Genomic DNA, 11,528 nt, shown 5'->3' with positions numbered 1-11,528 from the left:
ATAATCTTATTTATAGACTCTCACAAAAACAATGTCTAGGGAATTTCTCAATTACATCTTGACTTTTTATAAGTTTAAATCTTATTTATAGTCTTACAAAAACGAATGTGCATGCAAGTTTCCAATTGCATCTTAACTTTTTATAAGCTTTATTCTATTTTTTTTTGCAATTATTTAATGCTTCCCTTGCTCTTTTTTTCTTACATTCTTATATCTACCACAAATTTAACACAAACAAACTATTGTAGATTACTAGAATCTTGAAACCAACTAACATGTTTTTCTCGCCATACAAGCCATTCTGCAACAACTGTAAACAACTCATTAGAACAATGGACTGTGCAATAGATAACATGTTTTATTGCACAGCTATGGTGACAAAAGGTTATTTTATAATGAACACAATTTGTAGTGTATAATCAAGGATGCAAATGGCAAGGTAGATTGCACGTTTCCAAAGGATCTTCTTGATCAATTCTTCCCAAAACTTTTGCAAATATCCTTTGTAAAATACAAATAAAACATCTCAGAGATTGTCTCCCTATTACGTGGATTCTTAATAACTAGAACCTTTACAATTCCAATGGACAATATCATTGCCAACATGAAAAACATTTGACATCCTTGATTACTCTATTGCAGTATAGTCTGATTTATTTTGTACATTCTGAGTCTGCTCATGAATGATGCAAAAAATTATGAGATAACGTTTTGTATGAAATGTCATATGGCTCTCATTCCTATGATAGTGGACATAAGTATTAATTGGCCATGAGTTTTCCAATATATTCTCTCAGCTTGTATATTATATCTAATCTTCTGTTGTTGATCAATATAAATATAAACACTGGACAAGAGTTTTTCAGTGCTAGATATGTGTTCCATGTATAATAATGATAAATCTGGTTTCAGTTGTTGCTTCTGTGGCTCTGTTGTTTGCTATGTCTTATTATGTTAATGAATACATAATGGACCTAGATTTTACTATTTATTGTTCAAGTTATTTTATGCATAATTGTTGAATGACATTGCAGAGATGCACTCCTTGTATAAATTATAGGAGTTGCATTGCTTGTTCTTAATTTATTTATTGCAACTTCATTATTTAACATTTACACCCAAGTCTAAATAACTAGGTCTATTTTTCAACATGATTATAAGTTATATATTTGGAATTTGATCGCACCTTGTGCAGAGCAATGGAACTTTCTCTTCTACCTCTATACATGCCTTATCTTCGCACATGCCATTTTACGCACATACCTTACTTCCAACAGTTTGAGTTAGTAGGATTTTTGAAGCAAGAAGAATTATAACACAAACCTATATATATTAAGTGTTATTATTGACTTATGCTTAATTTTTATATACATAACATTGAAAAACTTTTTGAGTGGAGTATAAAAAATTTAATAAATTCTTTTAATTAAATAATTTGTGAATTTAAAGTGAATTTACTATTTTTTCTTCTTTTTTTAACTTGCATGCGTCGAACTAAAATATAAAATACTGTGACTTCATGCTTCTGCAATATTGGGGTAAAAGTCAAATGATACTTACCCTTTTACCTATGCACATACTTTACCTCCACACATATTTCAACTAACTCCACACATCCCTAACCTCCACGCATCCTTGTTTCAAACAACACTTTGTCTTTTGCACACATTCACACCACCACACACATTCTCGTCTCTGTTGACTTCTTGCACACATGTCAATTTCCCACAACACTTCTTCCCTACACCCATTATGCATAATTTCTTTTTCACAATTGTGCTTGTCTATGTTCACGCCCTATAACTTATGTAAAGACATGATTTTAAAGGTTAATTTTAAAAGGAAGACATTAGTTGTGCCAAACACATCTAACACAATGTCACCACAGAAGTCATTCCCCGAGACGAACTCATAATTCATCATTTAACATGGCCAACGATTTGGGACTAGCAAGACTTGCGAGATAGGGATTTATATGTAATTTAACATAAAGGTTCATGTCTCATTGTGGGATTATATATAATTATTTACTCTTTAACATTAAGAGAGCATGACACAATTAACGAAAACCGAGAAACAAGAAAGTCTTTCATATCACAAAATTTAATGTCGCACATGGGATTTTTTTAGGGTTTTAGACATTAATTGTGTATGTTAGTTGCTGACATCTTTCCCATTGCACCACCAAACATATGTAAATTGATGATTTTAAATGTTAAGGCCAAAAAATAGACTTTAGCTGTGCACATGCCCTTTGTTCCATATGTTTTAGACATGTTGATATTTTTGAAAGCGAGTCATCTTATAAATTATATTTATTGCTTACATTCAAGCTCTGCACATTCCTAAAATTCACCTATCCTTGTCCTGCACAACGCTTCCTTTTCCGCCATGGAAAATTTTAGGGGCTAATATTCGTAGGTGGGCTAATTTTCCATGATTTTTCCAAAAAAAGATTCGCCGATTTCCATTTTTCTAAAAATGATTTGCCCAAATTTTACAATATCAAATTATTTTACCTTAAAAATCAGCAACATTATATAGACACTATACATAAAATCATTATAAATTTGAATAAATTTACAAATATATCAATAAATATTTTATAGTTTTCATATTAGGGATTAGTGAGATTCACCAATGTTTTTAAACTTCAAGATAATTTTGCATCCTTAAATTTTTCCATGTGACTTCTGCACACATTCTTAGTTCTGCACAACCACACACATTCTTGCTTCTCCATAGTTATTTTGTACATATCCATTACCCACAACACTTTTTTCACACATGTACTATGCATAATTGATTTTTTTCATTTTTCACAATTGTCTTTGCACATTCCACAAGACAAAGTCATAATGCATTGTTTAAAATTGTCGACGGCCATGGACTAATAAGAGCCACGTGACGAGGATTTCTATGTCATTTAAGAGAATGGTTCATGTTTCACCGTGGGACTGCATGTAAGGGTTTATTCCTTAATGGTAAGGGAGCAGGGCACAATTAACATGAATCGAAAGACAAGAATTATGATACAAAACATAAAAGTGGAAACAAGAATTGTGCTTGTTAGTTGCTGAAAACTTTCCATTGTAATTTTCTGCATTGTCTTACTCTTGTATCAACTTTCCAAATTCTATAATTGGTTGAACAATTTGTAACATAGTTTTGTTTTCTCATATCAAGTTTCAAAAAAAAATTAGAAGTCATGCTATAGAGGTAGGGATAGTTGCTTTGCATATATTTCTCTTGTTGTTATTATTAATAATTATAAAATAGTTAATATATTGGTTCAACATATATACATGTAGAAAAAACATGTAACAATATTCTTAATTATGGAGATTAATATCCACTTTACTAAGGGCATTTTTTCTCCATAAATAGCCTTTGTTACAATACCGTGGGTTAATACCATGATTTACAAAAACCACATGTCTAAAAAAACTATAATTCATGTTCATATGACACATTGTTCATATGGATTTTTTTTTATTTTTATTTTTTATTTTTATATTTATCAATTTAAAAGTGTATAACTACTACTACATCTAGTTTGTGACTTATATTAATAATATTGTAGAATATTTTATGGAAATTAAATCTCAATTATGCACTTAATAATTATTGATAAATAAAAAACATGAAATTCTTTTTTCAAAATAGACACATCTACGTGATTAATTCATATTCATCTTCATTTTTAAAAATAAAAATTTCAATAAAATAAATGAACAATATCCAAAATAAAATAAAAATATTATTAAAAATTGCTTATATACACTCTCAGTTACATTTACTCCTATTCAATAAACTCCTCTTGACAATCAAGGTGGAAGGATAATTATTAAAACCATATATCCATTTCCTTACTTTTGGCAAATGGTCTTTAGACCCAGTTTTGCAATTAATCATGGTCAAAGTGGATAATGGACCATGAAAGTAGAGTTGTTTGACTCTCTAACCATAAATGTTATAAAAAATAATTTTTTATAGAAATACTACAAGGTAATTATTGCAATTATATTTTAAAATTAAATAATTTTATTTATAATATATAAGCATGCATATCTTTTCTTAGAATCTATGCATTTATATTTTCATACATACTAGCATAGCTATATGAATTAAATAGTTGGTAAACATTTATAACTGTCAAAATGCTTATTGTTGGAAATATGTTGTCATTGATGGAAAAAGAAAAGGTAAAGGCAATTGCAAATATTGGAAAAGGAAATCAATGGCAATTGAAAATGCATTGGTAAATATGTTGTCATTGGTGACGAAGGAAAAAGTAACAAAGGTGGGAAATGAAAGCATGACAATTACAAAACACTATAAATGGTGTTGTCATTATTGGAAAAGGAAATGGCAAAGGTGGAAAAGGCAAAGCAATGCAAAGGATAAGTCACAAGAAGATCAACATGTATGAGAATTGTGCAGAGACTTTGGAGCATCAAATCATGTTAGAAGTAGGTGGAACCCACACAAATGGAAAGAGCTCAGAAAGAGATTTCCAATGATATGTGGAAGATTGAAAATGGCCTCCTGGATCAAAAGGTAGAGCTAATCAAAGTTTGGTGACCTTAAGTCCATGATAACAGAGTTAAAAGGTGATTGGGAGAGCCTGTGGTGCCTAGCCAAAGTTGGCACAAGTGCCAAACATGATAAGAAAGGTTGGTGGAGCCATTGTACAAAGCTCCAGGTAGACGTGGCTGATAGTGAAACAACAGGAATCGTTTCTATTGGCGCAAGAGGAGCCCACATGACAACCTAGCCCGACGGAGTTGCCCCGACGATATAGTTATGATGCATAAGTCTAAGTGCCAAAATGAATGGAGCAGGATGATTCCATCTTGACGGACTTACCCCGATGGGTGCAACTTAGAGGATTGAAAAGGGTGCACAAAACGACGTCGGACAATGGATGTCGAAAAACTGTTTGGGGAGCACAAGGTTAAGTGTCGGGAGATAGGCACCGGGCCATGTGGCGACATTATGACATCCCTATAGATGGAAGTCTTGTCAGGCCTCAAGGTGTTGGGAGGTGGTTTCCCATACCATAGATCGTGTAGATCAATGACAAATAACCACTTTGGTACCACTCCCCCAATACCAAAAACCACAATGGAGTGGTGTTAAGGCTGGTTTCTTGAACCCCTTGCTTTTTTTATTGATAAAGGAAATTTCTCGCAAAACAAAGGTCTCGGGGACCCTTTCTCTCTCCTCCGATAGGACAGGTGGCAACATGAAATTGGCCCAAATGATGCAAGTGATGACATCAAATTTGGCCAATCAATAGTGGACATGTGGCAGTCATATTTGGCATTTTTGGGTACCCAAAGGGACCATATTTGAGTGACATGTGTCACCTATCACAGATTGACACATAACACAGTTGACGTCAGAATGACATCATCCTGCTGGTAAAAGTCCGTAATTTTAAAGAGCAGTGCACTAGGGAAGCGTTGCGAAAGAGGCATCGGGCTGATGAGGCTTGTGTCAGAGCTTACTAAGCCCAAGAGAAATTCTATTAACTCTTGTTGTAGCAGGGAGACCCCATCGAGACACCTCATCCCGTAAGGAAGGCCCCAGAATTTTATGAAGGGGCACAAGAAAAATGCGCTAGGAGACAAGCATCGGGACATGTCTGCATTGACAGGTTGGTAGAGTGGCAGCAAACGAGAATGAGGCTGGGCGGTCCCCATAGGACACGTTGACCCAATGGCATGAACTCAATGAGTGTATAAATAGGCACAGGCTTAAAGGGCCTGGATAGAAGGGGCTATAGGGTAAGCTCTGACCCTTGGTCATTTCACATAGAAATAGACCAAGGGCGTGGTGTATAATGAAGGGACACAAATAAAAGGTGTTAGGATTGGGAGCTCTGGCCTTAGCACCAACATGTGGTCATTTCACATAGAAATGAAACCATGGGCGCGATGGTTATAATGAGTTGCAGAGACTATTAAGGAAGCTAATCACTTTCCCATAGTCATTTCACGTATAAATAGACCAATGGTGCAGAGGATTAATAAAGGGAATTAATCCCGTGTAGGGAATAAAGAAGCTTAGCGCCCAAAGGCCTAGCCAATGATCGTGGTAAATGTTCATGGGCAACAATCCCTTTTAGAAAAGACTGATAAATGAGCTACCAAGGGAAAGAGTTCCTTTTAGCAGAGACAAATAAACGAGCAGGGGAAAGAGTCCCCTCCAGTGAGTACTGGTAAATGAGCAGGGGCAACAATCTCTTTTAGTGGTAGTTGATAAACGATCAGAGATATAAGTTTCTTTCAGTAGTAGCTTATGGGGCATTGATGTAATCAGGTTGAAGCTTGTAATAAAAAGAAGATTGGTGTCTTCTGTATGTGTTGCTCACGTGCTTGATGTTTATGATGTTATGTTCTACATGATTGAGTTGTGTTGTTGATCCATGAATAATTGTTAAAGTGATTGAAAAGTGTAATTTGTGAAGAATTTTATAATTTGGCCAAACTATTGATTCACTCCCCTCTCAGTAGTGTCCTAGTTTCCGTTGTTTCTTACAATTAGTATCAGGGCGAGTGTCCTTTAGGATCATTTTAACAAATGGAAGGAAGATCTGGGATCATGGAGAACCATGATTGGATTACCTTAGATGGAGTTCCATTTTTGAATGGATTAAATTATGCAACTTGGAAGGTAAGGATGAGAATCTACTTTCAAGGTCTTGATTTGGATGCATGACTATCAGTGGAGTATGGAGTAATAAATGATAATTTTGATAAATAATTTAGGAAGGAAATCATGAGAGAGTTGTCTAAGTCAAATATTGAAAAACTAATTTCTTTTAAAACTGCCAAGGAGATATGGGACAAATTACAATCCATCTATGAAGTAGATGTGCAAGTTGCATGTGTTGTCAAGAGGCTTTCCATGGAGGATGAAGCAATCAAAGATTCAAAGAGTGTTGAATATCATGAATTAGATGATGATTCTTCTGTATCAATAGGCCAAGTCGATGATAAACACTCAAAGGAGATGCAACCTACAAGTAAGTTGTTGTTTTTTTGTTATTATAGAATAATATAACATTTATCTTCAAACTGCTCAGCTGCAAGTACTGGTGAAAGTGAGAGTTTCTCATCAAGTTTTAGTGGAGAAAGGACCACCTTGATAGTAATATAAGACCTTGAAAATGGTCAAGAATACAATGGGTCCACCTCTGGTGAAGAGGAAGAAAGGACAACTTGTGTGTTAGTAAAATAATCCCTAGAGTCATCAAGGGAACAAACTCTTGAACAAGATGTGAGTAAAAATGACACTTGTCATGGATCTAGTTGCTCCTCTAGTGACTTGGAAGATCTTGATGAAAATATATATTTGAAGAGGAAACTCATATTAGCTCTTGAGGAGATCAAGAAAATAAAATCCAACAATATGGATATAGAGAAGGAGAGTAGAGCATTAAAAGAGCAGTTGATGAATATTTAGAAGGATTCAAATAATTCTGAAGCATTTGAATACATTGAGAAGAGTCATTGTTCCTCCTAGGCCGAGATAATGTTGGAATATGACAGTGCTAGAGAAGCATCATTAAAGAGGTCCACCATATTTGTAAAAAATAAATCCAACAACACTACAATGGTGGAGAAAAAAGGGTAGCATCAAGGAGATAAAAGGACTTCCAAGAATCAATATAAAGGTATGCATCCCCTTATATGTTTTTATTGTAGCAATGCAGGGCAATTTGCCTCCAAGTTTCCAAAAAGGAAAATGAAGGTGCAACAAAATAGGTGGAATGCTCCATTTTAGACACAACCATGAGTTACTGAGAGCAATTAAAACATCCAAGCACATAGAGCCTTTCCCATCAAAGGAAATATGACGATTGGTCTAATAATAACAAAAGAATAAGTATTAGTCCAAGAAATTGGATAAGAAGAAGCTTTGGTAAGATAAATAATTCCTTTTCCCCCTTCTTGAATAATTTTGAATGCTACAGGTGTAAGAAATATGGGCATAAAGCAGCTACATGCAAATTTGGCAAGAAAACCTCTTTTCAAAACACTACAATCAGAGGCATGGATTATGATGAGAACAAGCAAAGAGAACTACACAAGAGCTATTTTAGCACTTAGAAGAAAGACAGATCAAATGGTGCATGGAGGAAACACAAAACAATGTTTGGATTTGAATATAATTAAAAAAATGTTGATCTATCAAATTATGCAATTCTAGTAGTTGATCTCTCTTATATAATCTCCAATAGGCAGAGACTCCAACCAGATAAACGAAGCAACATCAACTGTGGCAATCCTCCAAAACAATACAGTGAGAAATAATATAAATAGGTAAATTGAAAATTGGATTTAATTAGTGCTAACAAGAAGAATGATCAATGGTCTGTATGCTCAGGAAATGGTAGAAAGCCACATAGTTAGGTGTTGTATCTGCTACAACACCACCCAAATTTTTGGGCATATTCAAAATTTTGGGTACCCCACCATTCACCTTGAGCTTCTAGGGTTTTTGATAAGACCCAAACTGGTTTCTCTCCTAGCGACCTTGCCTATCCAACCCCTTTGGTGTGCCCACTCACGTTTCATGCATCACATTCACGCATCATGTTTTATCTCAGATATAGGCCTCAGAATTGTATTAAGGTTTCAAAGGTCAATGGCTTCATTAATGCATTAAGAGTCTCTCATGATTTTAAAACTCATCTTCGCATGATACACATCGTGATCAGTGGATGTCCTATATTTTAACAAGCATGCGTTCAAGGTGGCTTCCCATAAGAGTGACAATATTAGAGTTTGGGAGAAACCCTATATTGTCAGAAGAGTGACCCCCCTCCTATTTCGATCTAAATCTCATCCCATTGAGAGTGCGTTTCCATCAACATTTTCGGGCATCATGGAAGAGATTGTTGCATGTCATATGAACCTAGGTCAACTATTGGTTCCTCATCTGAGCATGCATGTTAGTCTTCTTAACAAGGATTCGTCCCCATGTATATTCAAAACCCTAGATCGTGGTAACCAATAGGCCAACCGTTCTAAAGATTTCAAAGGACTCCCTCTATGAGTGCATCATCCCTCAGGAATTATGTGATATCAAAATCAACTGTAATTAATAGATCCATGAAAGTGCCAAAATGTTAAGTTGGCCTCCAAACTTAAGCATGCTTTTATCAACCAATATAATTTATAACATCTTAATTGGGGTCATTTATTGTTCAGGCTCCTCAAATGAATTAGTGTATTGATTCATTTTACTTTCACACGAAAATGTCACTATTGTAGAATAACTTATTTTTCATCTCGTCTTCTTTTTCAAGATGCCCTGGAAGTACCTCAGACTATGCTATAGCGGTACAAGTAGTCCCTTGGCACGACTTCACTAAGACGCTCTGATGCCAAGAGTTCCTCAATACGTGGAATGGTGGATGTTTGAAATTTATAGATGGGTTATGTTTTGGATTTCGAGCCACCATAATGCGCCCAAAAGTTGTACGAGAGGTCTCTACACTCAGAAAATTAAAAGCCATAAAATCCAACAAAAAATATGACACAAGGCATAAATAATAAAGGGGATGGTAAGCATATGACATTGAAAGTGCCATTAGAGGCATAGATAAAAGAGAATGCTTGAGCCCAACTCAGGTATTTAGATTCTAGGTGGAAGAAACATCTCGAGCACGAATAAAGGGTCATGCATTCCATATGTGCGGTGGCTATATCTATGCCAAAACAAACTTTGAAAGGGGATACTCAAAATAGTTGAGGTTAATCATGGAAAGGCGTTGATGAAAGCTTCATAGCATGATCTTGAAGCCCAATTTATTCATTCAACGACCTTTTGAAAATTCAACGCATTGCATGTCATTTTATTCGCCGAAGTCGCATCAAAATATAATCCTCCATGTATTTGGTTCTACATCAAGGCGGTTATCCTAGAAAAATGCAGATATAAATGTGCACTAGGATTGATATTTCTTGGTATGCACATATTATTGGAGAAGGAGTTGTTGCAGAAGTTGAATTCTGACTTGGACACATTATGCAAGTCGCAGTTTCCTTTATCAAGCTCAAAAGTTGCAATATCGCAATCCACAGGTAACCAAAGGGTGCGATTGTTATCACAGTGTGACCATACAACCCTAGGCAAGTCATATCTTCCCAGTCACACTCCATAAGGAGCAAGGAGGAGCAACCTATCTGGAATGCGACTTTGCGACCTCTAGCAAGTTGCATTTCCACACAGTCACATTATCGCAGGGATCTATTTATTTCATAAAGACCACTGACTTTATTTTATATATATGAAAGGGGCCACACCAAAGACAGTTGAGGTTAGAAATGTAGGGGTTTTGACAGAAGAACTGCAAACCGCAAACCTTGTAGAAGTCAACGTGTTTTTGAAAATGTGATGTTGTGCAACACATAGGAAGAAACACATTAAAATATAGGCAGGGTCTCCCACCCATACCACGCAAGGTTGGAGAAGGATTAAACATTCCACCAGTCGCCTGGAAGTCGCAAAATCACACCCTGAGAGGGTTGATGACTATGCGATCAGGCCTGCATTGCTGTTGTGTGATTTTCTTTTTAGGTCGCCCAGTCAAAAATCACAGTTTCAAAACACAATGATCAATGCAACCTGTCCTATGTTGCGATCGTGCGACCCCTCCCAAGGTAGCTAAGTCGCAAAATCACATTTGGAGCAGCCAACAATCCATGCGACTTGTCCTCTTTCATGGTCGTTAAAAATATGGATGTAGACGATGATCTTGGAAGCGAGTTGCACGAGGCCAATATGAAAAGGAAGCCTGCATTGCGACTGCTTGAGGAATTAAAAATTCATGCTTCATCCATTTATAGAATTGGCCAATGTCATAAAACTACAAATGTTGGGCACATTTTGGTGCTCTCTCAAAGAAGTGGGAATTGGGGTGCGTGAAAATTTGTTGCTTAAAGAAGCCTCCTGTTTAGTAGTGCAAAGAGAGAGAGTCGGTGATTGTTGGGCGGTGCCATGAGAAGCTCATTTGTCTATGTAGGGAGGGATTCATTCATGTCTCGCAAGTACGTGTAGTGATAACACCCATGGCTATTATTAAGGTAGACGATATTAATCAATCCTCTGCCTTATCTTCTGAAGAATAAAGCTGAAAGTGAAATAACGTTGTTTTGATGCGATGAAGGTTGGGATAATGTAACTGATATGAAGGTTTTGTCCTTATCATCGTAGGGGTGCGATTATGCGACCCTTGCCTAGATTTCTAAGTCACATAGCCACAGCCAGATAATCTCCAGGATAGTGCGACTCCCCTCAAAAGCAACTCTGCGACCTCTCCCAAGTTGCCAAGTTGCAAAATCACTCCCGAAGCAGACAGAGGTTGATGTGACTCCTCTTATTCTGTGACTGTGCGATGAGTTTTCAAATATCTCCTACATGAAGTTGCAAAATCGCAGGCATGACTAGCCATTAGAGTTGCGACTTCCAGCAAAATGCGACTATGCGAATTCTAAGTCGCAATTCTGCCC

This window comes from Pinus tabuliformis, chromosome 4_1, assembly GCF_031772625.1.
Source record: "Pinus tabuliformis cultivar Carrire ecotype Pingquan chromosome 4_1, CPIR1, whole genome shotgun sequence".
Classification (NCBI taxonomy): domain Eukaryota; kingdom Viridiplantae; phylum Streptophyta; class Pinopsida; order Pinales; family Pinaceae; genus Pinus; species Pinus tabuliformis.
This window is presented reverse-complemented; position numbering follows the sequence as displayed.